The 20,119-nt window shown below is 45.1% G+C and overlaps 23 non-coding genes across 23 annotated transcripts; all 23 read left to right on the top strand.

Moving 5' to 3' along the window:
• The first annotated feature begins 448 nt into the window (after positions 1-448).
• Positions 449-536, top strand: trnay-gua (transfer RNA tyrosine (anticodon GUA)). The gene is given in 2 exon segments: positions 449-485; positions 501-536. It is a non-coding gene; the product is annotated as a tRNA-Tyr (tRNA).
• A 797-nt stretch (positions 537-1,333) lies between these two features.
• On the top strand, positions 1,334-1,421 carry trnay-gua (transfer RNA tyrosine (anticodon GUA)). The gene is given in 2 exon segments: positions 1,334-1,370; positions 1,386-1,421. It is a non-coding gene; the product is annotated as a tRNA-Tyr (tRNA).
• A 797-nt stretch (positions 1,422-2,218) lies between these two features.
• Positions 2,219-2,306, top strand: trnay-gua (transfer RNA tyrosine (anticodon GUA)). Its single transcript is given in 2 exon segments — positions 2,219-2,255; positions 2,271-2,306. It is a non-coding gene; the product is annotated as a tRNA-Tyr (tRNA).
• Positions 2,307-3,101: 795 nt separating this feature from the next.
• Positions 3,102-3,189, top strand: trnay-gua (transfer RNA tyrosine (anticodon GUA)). Its single transcript is given in 2 exon segments — positions 3,102-3,138; positions 3,154-3,189. It is a non-coding gene; the product is annotated as a tRNA-Tyr (tRNA).
• A 600-nt stretch (positions 3,190-3,789) lies between these two features.
• On the top strand, positions 3,790-3,877 carry trnay-gua (transfer RNA tyrosine (anticodon GUA)). Its single transcript is given in 2 exon segments — positions 3,790-3,826; positions 3,842-3,877. It is a non-coding gene; the product is annotated as a tRNA-Tyr (tRNA).
• Positions 3,878-4,674: 797 nt separating this feature from the next.
• Positions 4,675-4,762, top strand: trnay-gua (transfer RNA tyrosine (anticodon GUA)). Its single transcript is given in 2 exon segments — positions 4,675-4,711; positions 4,727-4,762. It is a non-coding gene; the product is annotated as a tRNA-Tyr (tRNA).
• A 796-nt stretch (positions 4,763-5,558) lies between these two features.
• Positions 5,559-5,646, top strand: trnay-gua (transfer RNA tyrosine (anticodon GUA)). The gene is given in 2 exon segments: positions 5,559-5,595; positions 5,611-5,646. It is a non-coding gene; the product is annotated as a tRNA-Tyr (tRNA).
• A 797-nt stretch (positions 5,647-6,443) lies between these two features.
• Positions 6,444-6,531, top strand: trnay-gua (transfer RNA tyrosine (anticodon GUA)). The gene is given in 2 exon segments: positions 6,444-6,480; positions 6,496-6,531. It is a non-coding gene; the product is annotated as a tRNA-Tyr (tRNA).
• Positions 6,532-7,131: 600 nt separating this feature from the next.
• Positions 7,132-7,219, top strand: trnay-gua (transfer RNA tyrosine (anticodon GUA)). Its single transcript is given in 2 exon segments — positions 7,132-7,168; positions 7,184-7,219. It is a non-coding gene; the product is annotated as a tRNA-Tyr (tRNA).
• A 797-nt stretch (positions 7,220-8,016) lies between these two features.
• On the top strand, positions 8,017-8,104 carry trnay-gua (transfer RNA tyrosine (anticodon GUA)). Its single transcript is given in 2 exon segments — positions 8,017-8,053; positions 8,069-8,104. It is a non-coding gene; the product is annotated as a tRNA-Tyr (tRNA).
• Positions 8,105-8,901: 797 nt separating this feature from the next.
• trnay-gua (transfer RNA tyrosine (anticodon GUA)) lies at positions 8,902-8,989 on the top strand. Its single transcript is given in 2 exon segments — positions 8,902-8,938; positions 8,954-8,989. It is a non-coding gene; the product is annotated as a tRNA-Tyr (tRNA).
• Positions 8,990-9,784: 795 nt separating this feature from the next.
• Positions 9,785-9,872, top strand: trnay-gua (transfer RNA tyrosine (anticodon GUA)). Its single transcript is given in 2 exon segments — positions 9,785-9,821; positions 9,837-9,872. It is a non-coding gene; the product is annotated as a tRNA-Tyr (tRNA).
• A 600-nt stretch (positions 9,873-10,472) lies between these two features.
• On the top strand, positions 10,473-10,560 carry trnay-gua (transfer RNA tyrosine (anticodon GUA)). Its single transcript is given in 2 exon segments — positions 10,473-10,509; positions 10,525-10,560. It is a non-coding gene; the product is annotated as a tRNA-Tyr (tRNA).
• A 797-nt stretch (positions 10,561-11,357) lies between these two features.
• trnay-gua (transfer RNA tyrosine (anticodon GUA)) lies at positions 11,358-11,445 on the top strand. Its single transcript is given in 2 exon segments — positions 11,358-11,394; positions 11,410-11,445. It is a non-coding gene; the product is annotated as a tRNA-Tyr (tRNA).
• Positions 11,446-12,242: 797 nt separating this feature from the next.
• On the top strand, positions 12,243-12,330 carry trnay-gua (transfer RNA tyrosine (anticodon GUA)). Its single transcript is given in 2 exon segments — positions 12,243-12,279; positions 12,295-12,330. It is a non-coding gene; the product is annotated as a tRNA-Tyr (tRNA).
• Positions 12,331-14,002: 1,672 nt separating this feature from the next.
• Positions 14,003-14,090, top strand: trnay-gua (transfer RNA tyrosine (anticodon GUA)). The gene is given in 2 exon segments: positions 14,003-14,039; positions 14,055-14,090. It is a non-coding gene; the product is annotated as a tRNA-Tyr (tRNA).
• Positions 14,091-14,690: 600 nt separating this feature from the next.
• Positions 14,691-14,778, top strand: trnay-gua (transfer RNA tyrosine (anticodon GUA)). The gene is given in 2 exon segments: positions 14,691-14,727; positions 14,743-14,778. It is a non-coding gene; the product is annotated as a tRNA-Tyr (tRNA).
• A 797-nt stretch (positions 14,779-15,575) lies between these two features.
• On the top strand, positions 15,576-15,663 carry trnay-gua (transfer RNA tyrosine (anticodon GUA)). Its single transcript is given in 2 exon segments — positions 15,576-15,612; positions 15,628-15,663. It is a non-coding gene; the product is annotated as a tRNA-Tyr (tRNA).
• A 777-nt stretch (positions 15,664-16,440) lies between these two features.
• trnay-gua (transfer RNA tyrosine (anticodon GUA)) lies at positions 16,441-16,528 on the top strand. Its single transcript is given in 2 exon segments — positions 16,441-16,477; positions 16,493-16,528. It is a non-coding gene; the product is annotated as a tRNA-Tyr (tRNA).
• A 786-nt stretch (positions 16,529-17,314) lies between these two features.
• trnay-gua (transfer RNA tyrosine (anticodon GUA)) lies at positions 17,315-17,402 on the top strand. The gene is given in 2 exon segments: positions 17,315-17,351; positions 17,367-17,402. It is a non-coding gene; the product is annotated as a tRNA-Tyr (tRNA).
• Positions 17,403-18,002: 600 nt separating this feature from the next.
• Positions 18,003-18,090, top strand: trnay-gua (transfer RNA tyrosine (anticodon GUA)). The gene is given in 2 exon segments: positions 18,003-18,039; positions 18,055-18,090. It is a non-coding gene; the product is annotated as a tRNA-Tyr (tRNA).
• A 797-nt stretch (positions 18,091-18,887) lies between these two features.
• trnay-gua (transfer RNA tyrosine (anticodon GUA)) lies at positions 18,888-18,975 on the top strand. Its single transcript is given in 2 exon segments — positions 18,888-18,924; positions 18,940-18,975. It is a non-coding gene; the product is annotated as a tRNA-Tyr (tRNA).
• A 785-nt stretch (positions 18,976-19,760) lies between these two features.
• On the top strand, positions 19,761-19,848 carry trnay-gua (transfer RNA tyrosine (anticodon GUA)). Its single transcript is given in 2 exon segments — positions 19,761-19,797; positions 19,813-19,848. It is a non-coding gene; the product is annotated as a tRNA-Tyr (tRNA).
• Positions 19,849-20,119: the final 271 nt, after the last annotated feature.

The following is a 20,119-nucleotide window of genomic DNA, read 5'->3' as shown; positions in this document are numbered from 1 at the left end:
ATTGCAACAATCCTTATGTCACTGGCTCACACTATCTCAAAGGAGCATAACCTTTTCCGCATTTGTGCTGACTTTTTGACGTTTGCAAAGTTATTCCCTAAAAGCAATTATTTCCCTGACCGGGAATCAAACACGGGACACAACAGCAAAAGCTCCAAATCCTTGTCACTAGACCACCAGGGAAAGGGAAAAACCTTCAGCAGTGTCGGGCCTAAACAGCATTCTTTACCCTCGGCTCACATTTTCTCTATCCCCAAATGCAACTACTGGCATTCTAAGGGGATGTAGCTCAGCAGAAGTGCGCATGCTTTGCATGTATGAGGACCCGGCTTCAATCCCTGGCATCTCCATGAAACCACCAAACTAAGAAGTTAACTTTTAAAAGGGCTCATATCCATCAGCAGAACTTATGACCATCTAGGTGATGGCGTTGTGACATACTCATCGACCTTTGATAGCTCAGTTGGTAGAGCGGAGGACTGTAGGTGCTAATTACAGCAATCCTTAGGTCGCTGGTTCAAATCCGGCTCAAAGGAGTGAAATTTTTCTTGTGGATTGCCCCAATTTTTTGACAGCCGTGAACTTTGACTTGCGATTGACTAACACATTATCTTTCCCTGAGAACGCCAAATTCGTCATTTCTTGCTCTCCGTAGGACAGTTGGTAGAGTGGATGACGGTAGGTGCTCTGTGCAGCAATCCTTAGGTCGCTGGTTCAAATCCGGTTCAAAGGAGTGTACATTTTCTTGTGGATTGCCCCAATTTTTTGACAGCCGTGAACTTTGACTTGCGATTGACTAACATATTATCTTTCCCTGAGAGCGCCGAATTCTTCACTTGTTGGTCTTCCATAGGACAGGTGGTAGAGCGGCGGAGTGTACGTGAAATTGCAACAATCCTTATGTCACTGGCTCACACTATCTCAAAGGAGGATAACCTTTTCCGCATTTGTGCTGACTTTTTGACGTTTGCAAAGTTATTCCCTAAAAGCAATTATTTCCCTGACCGGGAATCAAACACGGGACACAACAGCAAAAGCTCCAAATCCTTGTCACTAGACCACCAGGGAAAGGGAAAAACCTTCAGCAGTGTCGGGCCTAAACAGCATTCTTTACCCTCGGCTCACATTTTCTCTATCCCCAAATGCAACTACTGGCATTCTAAGGGGATGTAGCTCAGCAGAAGTGCGCATGCTTTGCATGTATGAGGACCCGGCTTCAATCCCTGGCATCTCCATGAAACCACCAAACTAAGAAGTTAACTTTTAAAAGGGCTCATATCCATCAGCAGAACTTATGACCATCTAGGTGATGGCGTTGTGACATACTCATCGACCTTTGATAGCTCAGTTGGTAGAGCGGAGGACTGTAGGTGCTAATTACAGCAATCCTTAGGTCGCTGGTTCAAATCCGGCTCAAAGGAGTGAAATTTTTCTTGTGGATTGCCCCAATTTTTTGACAGCTGTGAACTTTGACTTGCGATTGACTAACACATTATCTTTCCCTGAGAACGCCAAATTCTTCATTTCTTGCTCTCCGTAGGACAGTTGGTAGAGTGGATGACTGTAGGTGCTCTGTGCAGCAATCCTTAGGTCGCTGGTTCAAATCCGGTTCAAAGGAGTGTACATTTTCTCGTGGATTGCCCCAATTTTTTGACAGCCGTGAACTTTGACTTGCGATTGACTAACATATTATCTTTCCCTGAGAGCGCCGAATTCTTCACTTGTTGGTCTTCCATAGGACAGGTGGTAGAGCGGCGGAGTGTACGTGAAATTGCAACAATCCTTATGTCACTGGCTCACACTATCTCAAAGGAGGATAACCTTTTCCGCATTTGTGCTGACTTTTGACGTTTGCAAAGTTATTCCCTAAAAGCAATTATTTCCCTGACCGGGAATCAAACACGGGACACAACAGCAAAAGCTCCAAATCCTTGTCACTAGACCACCAGGGAAAGGGAAAAACATTCAGCAGTGTCGGGCCTAAACAGCATTCTTTACCCTCGGCTCACATTTTCTCTATCCCCAAATACAACTACTGGCATTCTAAGGGGATGTAGCTCAGCAGAAGTGCGCATGCTTTGCATGTATGAGGACCCGGCTTCAATCCCTGGCATCTACATGAAACCACCAAACTAAGAAGTTTAACTTTTAAAAGGGCTCATATCCATCAGCAGAACTTATGACCATCTAGGTGATGGCGTTGTGACATACTCATCGACCTTTGATAGCTCAGTTGGTAGAGCGGAGGACTGTAGGTGCAAATTACAGCAATCCTTAGGTTGCTGGTTCAAATCCGGCTCAAAGGAGTGAAATTTTTCTTGTGGATTGCCCCAATTTTTTCAGCCGTGAACTTTGACTTGCGATTGACTAACACATTATCTTTCCCTGAGAACGCCAAATTCTTCATTTCTTGCTCTCCGTAGGACAGTTGGTAGAGTGGATGACGGTAGGTGCTCTGTGCAGCAATCCTTAGGTCGCTGGTTCAAATCCGGTTCAAAGGAGGGTACATTTTTTTGTGGATTGCCCCAATTTTTTGACAGCCGTGAACTTTGACTTGCGATTGACTAACATATTATCTTTCCCTGAGAGCGCCGAATTCTTCACTTGTTGGTCTTCCATAGGACAGGTGGTAGAGCGGCGGAGTGTACGTGAAATTGCAACAATCCTTATGTCACTGGCTCACACTATCTCAAAGGAGGATAACCTTTTCCGCATTTGTGCTGACTTTTTGACGTTTGCAAAGTTATTCCCTAAAAGCAATTATTTCCCTGACCGGGAATCAAACACGGGACACAACAGCAAAAGCTCCAAATCCTTGTCACTAGACCACCAGGGAAAGGGAAAAACCTTCAGCAGTGTCGGGCCTAAACAGCATTCTTTACCCTCGGCTCACATTTTCTCTATCCCCAAATGCAACTACTGGCATTCTCAGGGGATGTAGCTCAGCAGAAGTGCGCATGCTTTGCATGTATGAGGACCCGGCTTCAATCCCTGGCATCTCCATGAAACCACCAAACTAAGAAGTTAACTTTTAAAAGGGCTCATATCCATCAGCAGAACTTATGACCATCTAGGTGATGGCGTTGTGACATACTCATCGACCTTTGATAGCTCAGTTGGTAGAGCGGAGGACTGTAGGTGCTAATTACAGCAATCCTTAGGTCGCTGGTTCAAATCCGGCTCAAATGAGTGAAATTTTTCTTGTGGATTTCCCCAATTTTTTGACAGCCGTGAACTTTGACTTGCGATTGACTAACACATTATCTTTCCCTGAGAACGCCGAATTCTTCACTTGTTGGTCTTCCATAGGACAGGTGGTAGAGCGGCGGAGTGTACGTGAAATTGCAACAATCCTTATGTCACTGGCTCACACTATCTCAAAGGAGGATAACCTTTTCCGCATTTGTGCTGACTTTTTGACCTTTGCAAAGTTATTCCCTAAAAGCAATTATTTCCCTGACCGGGAATCAAACACGGGACACAACAGCAATAGCTCCAAATCCTTGTCACTAGACCACCAGGGAAAGGGAAAAACCTTCAGCAGTGTCGGGCCTAAACAGCATTCTTTACCCTCGGCTCACATTTTCTCTATCCCCAAATGCAACTACTGGCATTCTCAGGGGATGTAGCTCAGCAGAAGTGCGCATGCTTTGCATGTATGAGGACCCGGCTTCAATCCCTGGCATCTCCATGAAACCACCAAACTAAGAAGTTAACTTTTAAAAGGGCTCATATCCATCAGCAGAACTTATGACCATCTAGGTGATGGCGTTGTGACATACTCATCGACCTTTGATAGCACAGTTGGTAGAGCGGAGGACTGTAGGTGCTAATTACAGCAATCCTTAGGTCGCTGGTTCAAATCCGGCTCAAAGGAGTGAAATTTTTCTTGTGGATTGCCCCAATTTTTTGACAGCCGTGAAATTTGACTTGCGATTGACTAACACATTATCTGTCCCTGAAAACGCGAAATTCTTCATTTCTTCCTCTCCGTAGGACAGTTGGTAGAGTGGATGACTGTAGGTGCTCTGTGCAGCAATCCTTAGGTCGCTGGTTCAAATCCGGTTCAAAGGAGTGTACATTTTCTTGTGGATTGCCCCAATTTTTTGACAGCCGTGAACTTTGACTTGCGATTGACTAACATATTATCTTTCCCTGAGAGCGCCGAATTCTTCACTTGTTGGTCTTCCATAGGACAGGTGGTAGAGCGGCGGAGTGTACGTGAAATTGCAACAATCCTTATGTCACTGGCTCACACTATCTCAAAGGAGTATAACCTTTTCCGCATTTGTGCTGACTTTTTGACGTTTGCAAAGTTATTCCCTAAAAGCAATTATTTCCCTGACCGGGAATCAAACACGGGACACAACAGCAAAAGCTCCAAATCCTTGTCACTAGACCACCAGGGAAAGGGAAAAACCTTCAGCAGTGTCGGGCCTAAACAGCATTCTTTACCCTCGGCTCACATTTTCTCTATCCCCAAATGCAACTACTGGCATTCTCAGGGGATGTAGCTCAGCAGAAGTGCGCATGCTTTGCATGTATGAGGACCCGGCTTCAATCCCTGGCATCTCCATGAAACCACCAAACTAAGAAGTTAACTTTTAAAAGGGCTCATATCCATCAGCAGAACTTATGACCATCTAGGTGATGGCGTTGTGACATACTCATCGACCTTTGATAGCTCAGTTGGTAGAGTGGAGGACTGTAGGTGCTAATTACAGCAATCCTTAGGTCGCTGGTTCAAATCCGGCTCAAAGGAGTGAAATTTTTCTTGTGGATTGCCCCAATTTTTTGACAGCCGTGAACTTTGACTTGCGATTGACTAACACATTATCTTTCCCTGAGAACGCCAAATTCTTCATTTCTTGCTCACCGTAGGACAGTTGGTAGAGTGGATGACGGTAGGTGCTCTGTGCAGCAATCCTTAGGTCGCTGGTTCAAATCCGGTTCAAAGGAGTGTACATTTTCTTGTGGATTGCCCCAATTTTTTGACAGCCGTGAACTTTGACTTGCGATTGACTAACATATTATCTTTCCCTGAGAGCGCCGAATTCTTCACTTGTTGGTCTTCCATAGGACAGGTGGTAGAGCGGCGGAGTGTACGTGAAATTGCAACAATCCTTATGTCACTGGCTCACACTATCTCAAAGGAGGATAACCTTTTCCGCATTTGTGCTGACTTTTGACGTTTGCAAAGTTATTCCCTAAAAGCAATTATTTCCCTGACCGGGAATCAAACACGGGACACAACAGCAAAAGCTCCAAATCCTTGTCACTAGACCACCAGGGAAAGGGAAAAACCTTCAGCAGTGTCGGGCCTAAACAGCATTCTTTACCCTCGGCTCACATTTTCTCTATCCCCAAATGCAACTACTGGCATTCTCAGGGGATGTAGCTCAGCAGAAGTGCGCATGCTTTGCATGTATGAGGACCCGGCTTCAATCCCTGGCATCTCCATGAAACCACCAAACTAAGAAGTTAACTTTTAAAAGGGCTCATATCCATCAGCAGAACTTATGACCATCTAGGTGATGGCGTTGTGACATACTCATCGACCTTTGATAGCTCAGTTGGTAGAGCGGAGGACTGTAGGTGCTAATTACAGCAATCCTTAGGTCGCTGGTTCAAATCCGGCTCAAAGGAGTGAAATTTTTCTTGTGGATTGCCCCAATTTTTTGACAGCCGTGAACTTTGACTTGCGATTGACTAACACATTATCTTTCCCTGAGAACGCCAAATTCTTCATTTCTTGCTCTCCGTAGGACAGTTGGTAGAGTGGATGACGGTAGGTGCTCTGTGCAGCAATCCTTAGGTCGCTGGTTCAAATCCGGTTCAAAGGAGGGTACATTTTCTTGTGGATTGCCCCAATTTTTTGACAGCCGTGAACTTTGACTTGCGATTGACTAACATATTATCTTTCCCTGAGAGCGCCGAATTCTTCACTTGTTGGTCTTCCATAGGACAGGTGGTAGAGCGGCGGAGTGTACGTGAAATTGCAACAATCCTTATGTCACTGGCTCACACTATCTCAAAGGAGGATAACCTTTTCCGCATTTGTGCTGACTTTTTGACGTTTGCAAAGTTATTCCCTAAAAGCAATTATTTCCCTGACCGGGAATCAAACACGGGACACAACAGCAAAAGCTCCAAATCCTTGTCACTAGACCACCAGGGAAAGGGAAAAACCTTCAGCAGTGTCGGGCCTAAACAGCATTCTTTACCCTCGGCTCACATTTTCTCTATCCCCAAATGCAACTACTGGCATTCTAAGGGGATGTAGCTCAGCAGAAGTGCGCATGCTTTGCATGTATGAGGACCCGGCTTCAATCCCTGGCATCTCCATGAAACCACCAAACTAAGAAGTTAACTTTTAAAAGGGCTCATATCCATCAGCAGAACTTATGACCATCTAGGTGATGGCGTTGTGACATACTCATCGACCTTTGATAGCTCAGTTGGTAGAGCGGAGGACTGTAGGTGCTAATTACAGCAATCCTTAGGTCGCTGGTTCAAATCCGGCTCAAATGAGTGAAATTTTTCTTGTGGATTGCCCCAATTTTTTGACAGCCGTGAACTTTGACTTGCGATTGACTAACACATTATCTTTCCCTGAGAGCGCCGAATTCTTCACTTGTTGGTCTTCCATAGGACAGGTGGTAGAGCGGCGGAGTGTACGTGAAATTGCAACAATCCTTATGTCACTGGCTCACACTATCTCAAAGGAGGATAACCTTTTCCGCATTTGTGCTGACTTTTTGACCTTTGCAAAGTTATTCCCTAAAAGCAATTATTTCCCTGACCGGGAATCAAACACGGGACACAACAGCAATAGCTCCAAATCCTTGTCACTAGACCACCAGGGAAAGGGAAAAACCTTCAGCAGTGTCGGGCCTAAACAGCATTCTTTACCCTCGGCTCACATTTTCTCTATCCCCAAATGCAACTACTGGCATTCTCAGGGGATGTAGCTCAGCAGAAGTGCGCATGCTTTGCATGTATGAGGACCCGGCTTCAATCCCTGGCATCTCCATGAAACCACCAAACTAAGAAGTTAACTTTTAAAAGGGCTCATATCCATCAGCAGAACTTATGACCATCTAGGTGATGGCGTTGTGACATACTCATCGACCTTTGATAGCACAGTTGGTAGAGCGGAGGACTGTAGGTGCTAATTACAGCAATCCTTAGGTCGCTGGTTCAAATCCGGCTCAAAGGAGTGAAATTTTTCTTGTGGATTGCCCCAATTTTTTGACAGCTGTGAAATTTGACTTGCGATTGACTAACACATTATCTGTCCCTGAAAACGCGAAATTCTTCATTTCTTCCTCTCCGTAGGACAGTTGGTAGAGTGGATGACTGTAGGTGCTCTGTGCAGCAATCCTTAGGTCGCTGGTTCAAATCCGGTTCAAAGGAGTGTACATTTTCTCGTGGATTGCCCCAATTTTTTGACAGCCGTGAACTTTGACTTGCGATTGACTAACATATTATCTTTCCCTGAGAGCGCCGAATTCTTCACTTGTTGGTCTTCCATAGGACAGGTGGTAGAGCGGCGGAGTCTACGTGAAATTGCAACAATCCTTATGTCACTGGCTCACACTATCTCAAAGGAGGATAACCTTTTCCGCATTTGTGCTGACTTTTTGACGTTTGCAAAGTTATTCCCTAAAAGCAATTATTTCCCTGACCGGGAATCAAACACGGGACACAACAGCAAAAGCTCCAAATCCTTGTCACTAGACCACCAGGGAAAGGGAAAAACCTTCAGCAGTGTCGGGCCTAAACAGCATTCTTTACCCTCGGCTCACATTTTCTCTATCTCCAAATGCAACTACTGGCATTCTCAGGGGATGTAGCTCAGCAGAAGTGCGCATGCTTTGCATGTATGAGGACCCGGCTTCAATCCCTGGCATCTCCATGAAACCACCAAACTAAGAAGTTAACTTTTAAAAGGGCTCATATCCATCAGCAGAACTTATGACCATCTAGGTGATGGCGTTGTGACATACTCATCGACCTTTGATAGCTCAGTTGGTAGAGCGGAGGACTGTAGGTGCTAATTACAGCAATCCTTAGGTCGCTGGTTCAAATCCGGCTCAAAGGAGTGAAATTTTTCTTGTGGATTGCCCCAATTTTTTGACAGCCGTGAACTTTGACTTGCGATTGACTAACACATTATCTTTCCCTGAGAACGCCAAATTCTTCATTTCTTGCTCACCGTAGGACAGTTGGTAGAGTGGATGACGGTAGGTGCTCTGTGCAGCAATCCTTAGGTCGCTGGTTCAAATCCGGTTCAAAGGAGTATACATTTTCTTGTGGATTGCCCCAATTTTTTGACAGCCGTGAACTTTGACTTGCGATTGACTAACATATTATCTTTCCCTGAGAGCGCCGAATTCTTCACTTGTTGGTCTTCCATAGGACAGGTGGTAGAGCGGCGGAGTGTACGTGAAATTGCAACAATCCTTATGTCACTGGCTCACACTATCTCAAAGGAGGATAACCTTTTCCGCATTTGTGCTGACTTTTTGACGTTTGCAAAGTTATTCCCTAAAAGCAATTATTTCCCTGACCGGGAATCAAACACGGGACACAACAGCAAAAGCTCCAAATCCTTGTCACTAGACCACCAGGGAAAGGGAAAAACCTTCAGCAGTGTCGGGCCTAAACAGCATTCTTTACCCTCGGCTCACATTTTCTCTATCCCCAAATGCAACTACTGGCATTCTCAGGGGATGTAGCTCAGCAGAAGTGCGCATGCTTTGCATGTATGAGGACCCGGCTTCAATCCCTGGCATCTCCATGAAACCACCAAACTAAGAAGTTAACTTTTAAAAGGGCTCATATCCATCAGCAGAACTTATGACCATCTAGGTGATGGCGTTGTGACATACTCATCGACCTTTGATAGCTCAGTTGGTAGAGCGGAGGACTGTAGGTGCAAATTACAGCAATCCTTAGGTTGCTGGTTCAAATCCGGCTCAAAGGAGTGAAATTTTTCTTGTGGATTGCCCCAATTTTTTCAGCCGTGAACTTTGACTTGCGATTGACTAACACATTATCTTTCCCTGAGAACGCCAAATTCTTCATTTCTTGCTCTCCGTAGGACAGTTGGTAGAGTGGATGACGGTAGGTGCTCTGTGCAGCAATCCTTAGGTCGCTGGTTCAAATCCGGTTCAAAGGAGGGTACATTTTTTTGTGGATTGCCCCAATTTTTTGACAGCCGTGAACTTTGACTTGCGATTGACTAACATATTATCTTTCCCTGAGAGCGCCGAATTCTTCACTTGTTGGTCTTCCATAGGACAGGTGGTAGAGCGGCGGAGTGTACGTGAAATTGCAACAATCCTTATGTCACTGGCTCACACTATCTCAAAGGAGGATAACCTTTTCCGCATTTGTGCTGACTTTTTGACGTTTGAAAAGTTATTCCCTAAAAGCAATTATTTCCCTGACCGGGAATCAAACACGGGACACAACAGCAAAAGCTCCAAATCCTTGTCACTAGACCACCAGGGAAAGGGAAAAACCTTCAGCAGTGTCGGGCCTAAACAGCATTCTTTACCCTCGGCTCACATTTTCTCTATCCCCAAATGCAACTACTGGCATTCTCAGGGGATGTAGCTCAGCAGAAGTGCGCATGCTTTGCATGTATGAGGACCCGGCTTCAATCCCTGGCATCTCCATGAAACCACCAAACTAAGAAGTTAACTTTTAAAAGGGCTCATATCCATCAGCAGAACTTATGACCATCTAGGTGATGGCGTTGTGACATACTCATCGACCTTTGATAGCTCAGTTGGTAGAGCAGAGGACTGTAGGTGCTAATTACAGCAATCCTTAGGTCGCTGGTTCAAATCCGGCTCAAATGAGTGAAATTTTTCTTGTGGATTTCCCCAATTTTTTGACAGCCGTGAACTTTGACTTGCGATTGACTAACACATTATCTTTCCCTGAGAACGCCGAATTCTTCACTTGTTGGTCTTCCATAGGACAGGTGGTAGAGCGGCGGAGTGTACGTGAAATTGCAACAATCCTTATGTCACTGGCTCACACTATCTCAAAGGAGGATAACCTTTTCCGCATTTGTGCTGACTTTTTGACGTTTGCAAAGTTATTCCCTAAAAGCAATTATTTCCCTGACCGGGAATCAAACACGGGACACAACAGCAATAGCTCCAAATCCTTGTCACTAGACCACCAGGGAAAGGGAAAAACCTTCAGCAGTGTCGGGCCTAAACAGCATTCTTTACCCTCGGCTCACATTTTCTCTATCCCCAAATGCAACTACTGGCATTCTCAGGGGATGTAGCTCAGCAGAAGTGCGCATGCTTTGCATGTATGAGGACCCGGCTTCAATCCCTGGCATCTCCATGAAACCACCAAACTAAGAAGTTAACTTTTAAAAGGGCTCATATCCATCAGCAGAACTTATGACCATCTAGGTGATGGCGTTGTGACATACTCATCGACCTTTGATAGCTCAGTTGGTAGAGCGGAGGACTGTAGGTGCTAATTACAGCAATCCTTAGGTCGCTGGTTCAAATCCGGCTCAAAGGAGTGAAATTTTTCTTGTGGATTGCCCCAATTTTTTGACAGCTGTGAAATTTGACTTGCGATTGACTAACACATTATCTGTCCCTGAAAACGCGAAATTCTTCATTTCTTCCTCTCCGTAGGACAGTTGGTAGAGTGGATGACTGTAGGTGCTCTGTGCAGCAATCCTTAGGTCGCTGGTTCAAATCCGGTTCAAAGGAGTGTACATTTTCTCGTGGATTGCCCCAATTTTTTGACAGCCGTGAACTTTGACTTGCGATTGACTAACATATTATCTTTCCCTGAGAGCGCCGAATTCTTCACTTGTTGGTCTTCCATAGGACAGGTGGTAGAGCGGCGGAGTCTACGTGAAATTGCAACAATCCTTATGTCACTGGCTCACACTATCTCAAAGGAGTATAACCTTTTCCGCATTTGTGCTGACTTTTTGACGTTTGCAAAGTTATTCCCTAAAAGCAATTATTTCCCTGACCGGGAATCAAACACGGGACACAACAGCAAAAGCTCCAAATCCTTGTCACTAGACCACCAGGGAAAGGGAAAAACCTTCAGCAGTGTCGGGCCTAAACAGCATTCTTTACCCTCGGCTCACATTTTCTCTATCCCCAAATGCAACTACTGGCATTCTCAGGGGATGTAGCTCAGCAGAAGTGCGCATGCTTTGCATGTATGAGGACCCGGCTTCAATCCCTGGCATCTCCATGAAACCACCAAACTAAGAAGTTAACTTTTAAAAGGGCTCATATCCATCAGCAGAACTTATGACCATCTAGGTGATGGCGTTGTGACATACTCATCGACCTTTGATAGCTCAGTTGGTAGAGTGGAGGACTGTAGGTCCTAATTACAGCAATCCTTAGGTCGCTGGTTCAAATCCGGCTCAAAGGAGTGAAATTTTTCTTGTGGATTGCCCCAATTTTTTGACAGCCTTGAACTTTGACTTGCAAATGACTAACACATTATCTTTCCCTGAGAACGCCAAATTCTTCATTTCTTGCTCTCCGTAGGACAGTTGGTAGAGTGGATGACGGTAGGTGCTCTGTGCAGCAATCCTTAGGTCGCTGGTTCAAATCCGGTTCAAAGGAGTGTACATTTTCTTGTGGATTGCCCCAATTTTTTGACAGCCGTGAACTTTGACTTGCGATTGACTAACATATTATCTTTCCCTGAGAGCGCCGAATTCTTCACTTGTTGGTCTTCCATAGGACAGGTGGTAGAGCGGCGGAGTGTACGTGAAATTGCAACAATCCTTATGTCACTGGCTCACACTATCTCAAAGGAGGATAACCTTTTCCGCATTTGTGCTGACTTTTTGACGTTTGCAAAGTTATTCCCTAAAAGCAATTATTTCCCTGACCGGGAATCAAACACGGGACACAACAGCAAAAGCTCCAAATCCTTGTCACTAGACCACCAGGGAAAGGGAAAAACCTTCAGCAGTGTCGGGCCTAAACAGCATTCTTTACCCTCGGCTCACATTTTCTCTATCCCCAAATGCAACTACTGGCATTCTCAGGGGATGTAGCTCAGCAGAAGTGCGCATGCTTTGCATGTATGAGGACCCGGCTTCAATCCCTGGCATCTCCATGAAACCACCAAACTAAGAAGTTAACTTTTAAAAGGGCTCATATCCATCAGCAGAACTTATGACCATCTAGGTGATGGCGTTGTGACATACTCATCGACCTTTGATAGCTCAGTTGGTAGAGCGGAGGACTGTAGGTCCTAATTACAGCAATCCTTAGGTCGCTGGTTCAAATCCGGCTCAAAGGAGTGAAATTTTTCTTGTGGATTGCCCCAATTTTTTGACAGCCTTGAACTTTGACTTGCAAATGACTAACACATTATCTTTCCCTGAGAACGCCAAATTCTTCATTTCTTGCTCACCGTAGGACAGTTGGTAGAGTGGATGACGGTAGGTGCTCTGTGCAGCAATCCTTAGGTCGCTGGTTCAAATCCGGTTCAAAGGAGTATACATTTTCTTGTGGATTGCCCCAATTTTTTGACAGCCGTGAACTTTGACTTGCGATTGACTAACATATTATCTTTCCCTGAGAGCGCCGAATTCTTCACTTGTTGGTCTTCCATAGGACAGGTGGTAGAGCGGCGGAGTGTACGTGAAATTGCAACAATCCTTATGTCACTGGCTCACACTATCTCAAAGGAGGATAACCTTTTCCGCATTTGTGCTGACTTTCTGATGTTTGCAAAGTTATTCCCTAAAAGCAATTATTTCCCTGACCGGGAATCAAACACGGGACACAACAGCAAATGCTCCAAATCCTTGTCACTAGACCACCAGGGAGAGGGAACAACCTTCAGCAGTGTCGGGCCTAAAAAGCATTCTTTACCCTCGGCTCACATTTTCTCTATCCCCAAATGCAACTACTGGCATTCTAAGGGGATGTAGCTCAGCAGAAGTGCGCATGCTTTGCATGTATGAGGACCCGGCTTCAATCCCTGGCATCTCCATGAAACCACCAAACTAAGAAGTTTAACTTTTAAAAGGGCTCATATCCATCAGCAGAACTTACGACCATCTAGGTGATGGCGTTGTGACATACTCATCGAACTTTGATAGCTCAGTTGGTAGAGCAGAGGACTGTAGGTGCTAATTACAGCAATCCTTTGGTCGCTGGTTCAAAGGAGTGAAATTTTTCTTGTGGATTGCCCCAAATTTTGACAGCCGTGAACTTTGACTTGCGATTGACTAACACATTATCTTTCCCTGAGAACGCCAAATTCTTCATTTCTTGCTCTCCGTAGGACAGTTGGTAGAGTGGATGACTGTAGATGCTCTGTGCAGCAATCCCTTAGGTTGCTGGTTCAAATCCGGTTCAAAGCACTGTACGTTTTCTTGTGGATTGCCCCAATTTTTTGACAGCCGTGAACTTTGACTTGCGATTGACTAACATATTATCTTTCCCTGAGAGCGCCGAATTCTTCACTTGTTGGTCTTCCATAGGACAGGTGGTAGAGCGGCGGAGTGTACGTGAAATTGCAACAATCCTTATGTCACTGGCTCACACTATCTCAAAGGAGGATAACCTTTTCCGCATTTGTGCTGACTTTTTGACGTTTGCAAAGTTATTCCCTAAACGCAATTATTTCCCTGACCGGGAATCAAACACGGGACACAACAGCAAAAGCTCCAAATCCTTGTCACTAGACCACCAGGGAAAGGGAAAAACCTTCAGCAGTGTCGGGCCTAAACAGCATTCTTTACCCTCGGCTCACATTTTCTCTATCCCCAAATGCAACTACTGGCATTCTCAGGGGATGTAGCTCAGCAGAAGTGCGCATGCTTTGCATGTATGAGGACCCGGCTTCAATCCCTGGCATCTCCATGAAACCACCAAACTAAGAAGTTAACTTTTAAAAGGGCTCATATCCATCAGCAGAACTTATGACCATCTAGGTGATGGCGTTGTGACATACTCATCGACCTTTGATAGCTCAGTTGGTAGAGCGTAGGACTGTAGGTGCTAATTACAGCAATCCTTAGGTCGCTGGTTCAAATCTGGCTCAAAGGAGTGAAATTTTTCTTGTGGATTGCCCCAATTTTTTGACAGCCGTGAACTTTGACTTGCAAATGACTAACACATTATCTTTCCCTGAGAACGCCAAATTCTTCACTTGTTGGTCTTCCATAGGACAGGTGGTAGAGCGGCGGAGTGTACGTGAAATTGCAACAATCCTTATGTCACTGGCTCACACTATCTCAAAGGAGGATAACCTTTTCCGCATTTGTGCTGACTTTTTGACGTTTGCAAAGTTATTCCCTAAAAGCAATTATTTCCCTGACCGGGAATCAAACACGGGACACAACAGCAAAAGCTCCAAATCCTTGTCACTAGACCACCAGGGAAAGGGAAAAACCTTCAGCAGTGTCGGGCCTAAACAGCATTCTTTACCCTCGGCTCACATTTTCTCTATCCCCAAATGCAACTACTGGCATTCTCAGGGGATGTAGCTCAGCAGAAGTGCGCATGCTTTGCATGTATGAGGACCCGGCTTCAATCCCTGGCATCTCCATGAAACCACCAAACTAAGAAGTTAACTTTTAAAAGGGCTCATATCCATCAGCAGAACTTATGACCATCTAGGTGATGGCGTTGTAACATACTCATCGACCTTTGATAGCTCAGTTGGTAGAGCGGAGGACTGTAGGTGCTAATTACAGCAATCCTTAGGTCGCTGGTTCAAATCCGGCTCAAAGGAGTGAAATTTTTCTTGTGGATTGCCCCAATTTTTTGACAGCCGTGAACTTTGACTTGCGAATGACTAACACATTATCTTTCCCTGAGAACGCCAAATTCTTCATTTCTTGCTCACCGTAGGACAGTTGGTAGAGTGGATGACGGTAGGTGCTCTGTGCAGCAATCCTTAGGTCGCTGGTTCAAATCCGGTTCAAAGGAGTGTACATTTTCTTGTGGATTGCCCCAATTTTTTGACAGCCGTGAACTTTGACTTGCTATTGACTAACATATTATCTTTCCCTGAGAGCGCCGAATTCTTCACTTGTTGGTCTTCCATAGGACAGGTGGTAGAGCGGCGGAGTGTACGTGAAATTGCAACAATCCTTATGTCACTGGCTCACACTATCTCAAAGGAGGATAACCTTTTCCGCATTTGTGCTGACTTTTTGATGTTTGCAAAGTTATTCCCTAAAAGCAATTATTTCCCTGACCGGGAATCAAACACGGGACACAACAGCAAAAGCTCCAAATCCTTGTCACTAGACCACCAGGGAAAGGGAAAAACCTTCAGCAGTGTCGGGCCTAAACAGCATTCTTTACCCTCGGCTCACATTTTCTCTATCCCCAAATGCAACTACTGGCATTCTCAGGGGATGTAGCTCAGCAGAAGTGCGCATGCTTTGCATGTATGAGGACCCGGCTTCAATCCCTGGCATCTCCATGAAACCACCAAACTAAGAAGTTAACTTTTAAAAGGGCTCATATCCATCAGCAGAACTTATGACCATCTAGGTGATGGCGTTGTGACATACTCATCGACCTTTGATAGCTCAGTTGGTAGAGCGGAGGACTGTAGGTGCTAATTACAGCAATCCTTAGGTCGCTGGTTCAAATCCGGCTCAAAGGAGTGAAATTTTTCTTGTGGATTGCCCCAATTTTTTGACAGCCGTGAACTTTGACTTGCAAATGACTAACACATTATCTTTCCCTGAGAACGCCAATTTATCCGTGGACAGTGGAGAGGTGACGGTAGGTGCTCTGATGCAGCAATCCTTAGGTTGCTGGTTCAAACCGGTTCAAAGGAGTATACATTTTCTTGTGGATTGCCCCAATTTTTTGACAGCCGTGAACTTTGACTTGCGATTGACTAACATATTATCTTTCCCTGAGAGCGCCGAATTCTTCACTTGTTGGTCTTCCATAGGACAGGTGGTAGAGCGGCGGAGTGTACGTGAAATTGCAACAATCCTTATGTCACTGGCTCACACTATCTCAAAGGAGGATAACCTTTTCCGCATTTGTGCTGACTTTTTGACGTTTGCAAAGTTATTCCCTAAAAGCAATTATTTCCCTGACCGGGAATCAAACACGGGACACAACAGCAAAAGCTCCAAATCCTTGTCACTAGACCACCAGGGAAAGGGAAAAACCTTCAGCAGTGTCGGGCCTAAACAGCATTCTTTACCCTCGGCTCACATTTTCTCTATCCCCAAATGCAACTACTGGCATTCTCAGGGGATGTAGCTCAGCAGAAGTGCGCATGCTTTGCATGTATGAGGACCCGGCTTCAATCCCTGGCATCTCCATGAAACCACCAAACTAAGAAGTTAACTTTTAAAAGGGCTCATATCCATCAGCAGAACTTATGACCATCTAGGTGATGGCGTTGTGACATACTCATCGACCTTTGATAGCTCAGTTGGTAGAGCGGAGGACTGTAGGTGCTAATTACAGCAATCCTTAGGTCGCTGGTTCAAATCCGGCTCAAAGGAGTGAAATTTTTCTTGTGGATTGCCCCAATTTTTTGACAGCCGTGAACTTTGACTTGCGATTGACTAACACATTATCTTTCCCTGAGAACGCCAAATTCTTCATTTCTTGCTCTCCGTAGGACAGTTGGTAGAGTGGATGACGGTAGGTGCTCTGTGCAGCAATCCTTAGGTTGCTGGTTCAAAGGAGTGTACATTTTCTTGTGGATTGCCCCAATTTTTTGACAGCCGTGAACTTTGACTTGCGATTGACTAACATATTATCTTTCCCTGAGAGCGCCGAATTCTTCACTTGTTGGTCTTCCATAGGACAGGTGGTAGAGCGGCGGAGTGTACGTGAAATTGCAACAATCCTTATGTCACTGGCTCACACTATCTCAAAGGAGGATAACCTTTTCCGCATTTGTGCTGACTTTTTGATGTTTGCAAAGTTATTCCCTAAAAGCAATTATTTCCCTGACCGGGAATCAAACACGGGACACAACAGCAAAAGCTCCAAATCCTTGTCACTAGACCACCAGGGAAAGGGAAAAACCTTCAGCAGTGTCGGGCCTAAACAGCATTCTTTACCCTCGGCTCACATTTTCTCTATCCCCAAATGCAACTACTGGCATTCTCAGGGGATGTAGCTCAGCAGAAGTGCGCATGCTTTGCATGTATGAGGACCCGGCTTCAATCCCTGGCATCTCCATGAAACCACCAAACTAAGAAGTTAACTTTTAAAAGGGCTCATATCCATCAGCAGAACTTATGACCATCTAGGTGATGGCGTTGTGACATGCTCATCGACCTTTGATAGCTCAGTTGGTAGAGCGTAGGACTGTAGGTGCTAATTACAGCAATCCTTAGGTCGCTGGTTCAAATCTGGCTCAAAGGAGTGAAATTTTTCTTGTGGATTGCCCCAATTTTTTGAAAGCCGTGAACTTTGACTTGCAAATGACTAACACATTATCTTTCCCTGAGAACGCCAAATTCTTCACTTGTTGGTCTTCCATAGGACAGGTGGTAGAGCGGCGGAGTGTACGTGAAATTGCAACAATCCTTATGTCACTGGCTCACACTATCTCAAAGGAGGATAACCTTTTCCGCATTTGTGCTGACTTTTTGACGTTTGCAAAGTTATTCCCTAAAAGCAATTATTTCCCTGACCGGGAATCAAACACGGGACACAACAGCAAAAGCTCCAAATCCTTGTCACTAGACCACCAGGGAAAGGGAAAAACCTTCAGCAGTGTCGGGCCTAAACAGCATTCTTTACCCTCGGCTCACATTTTCTCTATCCCCAAATGCAACTACTGGCATTCTCAGGGGATGTAGCTCAGCAGAAGTGCGCATGCTTTGCATGTATGAGGACCCGGCTTCAATCCCTGGCATCTCCATGAAACCACCAAACTAAGAAGTTAACTTTTAAAAGGGCTCATATCCATCAGCAGAACTTATGACCATCTAGGTGATGGCGTTGTAACATACTCATCGACCTTTGATAGCTCAGTTGGTAGAGCGGAGGACTGTAGGTGCTAATTACAGCAATCCTTAGGTCGCTGGTTCAAATCCGGCTCAAAGGAGTGAAATTTTTCTTGTGGATTGCCCCAATTTTTTGACAGCCGTGAACTTTGACTTGCAAATGACTAACACATTATCTTTCCCTGAGAACGCCAAATTCTTCATTTCTTGCTCACCGTAGGACAGTTGGTAGAGTGGATGACGGTAGGTGCTCTGTGCAGCAATCCTTAGGTTGCTGGTTCAAATCCGGTTCAAAGGAGTATACATTTTCTTGTGGATTGCCCCAATTTTTTGACAGCCGTGAACTTTGACTTGCGATTGACTAACATATTATCTTTCCCTGAGAGCGCCGAATTCTTCACTTGTTGGTCTTCCATAGGACAGGTGGTAGAGCGGCGGAGTGTACGTGAAATTGCAACAATCCTTATGTCACTGGCTCACACTATCTCAAAGGAGGATAACCTTTTCCGCATTTGTGCTGACTTTCTGATGTTTGCAAAGTTATTCCCTAAAAGCAATTATTTCCCTGACCGGGAATCAAACACGGGACACAACAGCAAAAGCTCCAAATCCTTGTCACTAGACCACCAGGGAAAGGGAAAAACCTTCAGCAGTGTCGGGCCTAAACAGCATTCTTTACCCTCGGCTCACATTTTCTCTATCCCCAAATGCAACTACTGGCATTCTCAGGGGATGTAGCTCAGCAGAAGTGCGCATGCTTTGCATGTATGAGGACCCGGCTTCAATCCCTGGCATCTCCATGAAACCACCAAACTAAGAAGTTAACTTTTAAAAGGGCTCATATCCATCAGCAGAACTTATGACCATCTAGGTGATGGCGTTGTGACATACTCATCGACCTTTGATAGCTCAGTTGGTAGAGCGGAGGACTGTAGGTGCTAATTACAGCAATCCTTAGGTCGCTGGTTCAAATCCGGCTCAAAGGAGTGAAATTTTTCTTGTGGATTGCCCCAATTTTTTGACAGCCGTGAACTTTGACTTGCGATTGACTAACACATTATCTTTCCCTGAGAACGCCAAATTCTTTATTTCTTGCTCTCCGTAGGACAGTTGGTAGAGTGGATGACGGTAGGTGCTCTGTGCAGCAATCCTTAGGTTGCTGGTTCAAAGGAGTGTACATTTTCTTGTGGATTGCCCCAATTTTTTGACAGCTGTGAACTTTGACTTGCGATTGACTAACATATTATCTTTCCCTGAGAGCGCCGAATTCTTCACTTGTTGGTCTTCCATAGGACAGGTGGTAGAGCGGCGGAGTGTACGTGAAATTGCAACAATCCTTATGTCACTGGCTCACACTATCTCAAAGGAGGATAACCTTTTCCGCATTTGTGCTGACTTTTGACGTTTGCAAAGTTATTCCCTAAAAGCAATTATTTCCCTGACCGGGAATCAAACACGGGACACAACAGCAAAAGCTCCAAATCCTTGTCACTAGACCACCAGGGAAAGGGAAAAACCTTCAGCAGTGTCGGGCCTAAACAGCATTCTTTACCCTCGGCTCACATTTTCTCTATCCCCAAATGCAACTACTGGCATTCTCAGGGGATGTAGCTCAGCAGAAGTGCGCATGCTTTGCATGTATGAGGACCCGGCTTCAATCCCTGGCATCTCCATGAAACCACCAAACTAAGAAGTTAACTTTTAAAAGGGCTCATATCCATCAGCAGAACTTATGACCATCTAGGTGATGGCGTTGTGACTTACTCATCGACCTTTGATAGCTCAGTTGGTAGAGCGTAGGACTGTAGGTGCTAATTACAGCAATCCTTAGGTCGCTGGTTCAAATCTGGCTCAAAGGAGTGAAATTTTTCTTGTGGATTGCCCCAATTTTTTGACAGCCGTGAACTTTGACTTGCAAATGACTAACACATTATCTTTCCCTGAGAACGCCAAATTCTTCACTTGTTGGTCTTCCATAGGACAGGTGGTAGAGCGGCGGAGTGTACGTGAAATTGCAACAATCCTTATGTCACTGGCTCACACTATCTCAAAGGAGGATAACCTTTTCCGCATTTGTGCTGACTTTTTGACGTTTGCAAAGTTATTCCCTAAAAGCAATTATTTCCCTGA

The sequence above is a fragment of the Salmo salar genome, chromosome ssa27 (genome assembly GCF_905237065.1).
Source record: "Salmo salar chromosome ssa27, Ssal_v3.1, whole genome shotgun sequence".
NCBI lineage: Eukaryota > Metazoa > Chordata > Actinopteri > Salmoniformes > Salmonidae > Salmo > Salmo salar.
The sequence above is the reverse complement of the archived record's forward strand: the minus strand, read 5'-3'. Positions and strand labels throughout refer to the sequence as shown.